The following is a 919-nucleotide window of genomic DNA, read 5'->3' as shown; positions in this document are numbered from 1 at the left end:
GGTGAAAGATAGGGGTTTAGTTTCATTCTTCTATAGGTGGAGGTCCAGTTTTGCCGGCACCATTTGCTGAACATGCTGTCTTTTCTCCAGTTGATGTTCTTGGCCCCTTTGTCATATGTCAGGTGGCTGAAATCGTATTTACTCATATTTGGGTCTTCAATTTTGTTCCATTGATCTATGGGTCTATTTTTGTGACAGTACCATGTTGTTTTTATGACTATAGCTCTGTAATTCAGCTTAAAATCTGGTACAGTAATCCTCCAGGCATTGCTCTTGGTGCTCATGATTGTTTTGACTATCCAAGGTCTTTTGTGCTTCCATATGAATCTTAGGATGGTTTTTTCCAGTTCTGTGAAAAATGTCATGGGGATTTTGATTGACATTGCATTGAATCTATAAATGGCTTTTGGTATAGTGTTCATTTTCACAATATTAATTCTTCTAATCCATGAGCATGGGAGGTCCTTCCATCTTCTGTCTTTATTCAATCTCTTTAATGATTTAAAATTTTCCTTGTAGAGCTCTTTAATGTCTTTGTTCAGGTTTATTCTGAGATATTTTATTTTTTCTGCAGCTATTCTGAAGGAGAGTGTTTCCATGTGCTCTTTCTCTGATAGTTTGCTATTGGTATATAGAAAGGCTACAGACTTTTGTAGGTTAATTTTGTAACCTGCCACTTTACTGAATGTGTAAATAATTTCTAGGAGTTTCCACTTGGAATTTGCCACTTACGAAAAGTGTTAATCATTTCTAGGAGTTTTCTGGTGGAATTTTCGGCATCCCTTAGGTATACTATCATATCATCTGCAAAAAGGGATAATTTGATCTCTTCTTTTCCAATTATTACTCCTTTAATTTCCTGCTCTTGTTTTATTGCTCTTGAAAGAGTTTCAACACTATGTTAAAGAGACGTGGATAC

This window comes from Nannospalax galili, unplaced genomic scaffold (genome assembly GCF_000622305.1).
Source record: "Nannospalax galili isolate Female #2095 unplaced genomic scaffold, S.galili_v1.0 scaffold140, whole genome shotgun sequence".
Taxonomy (NCBI): Eukaryota; Metazoa; Chordata; class Mammalia; order Rodentia; family Spalacidae; genus Nannospalax; species Nannospalax galili.
This window is presented reverse-complemented; position numbering follows the sequence as displayed.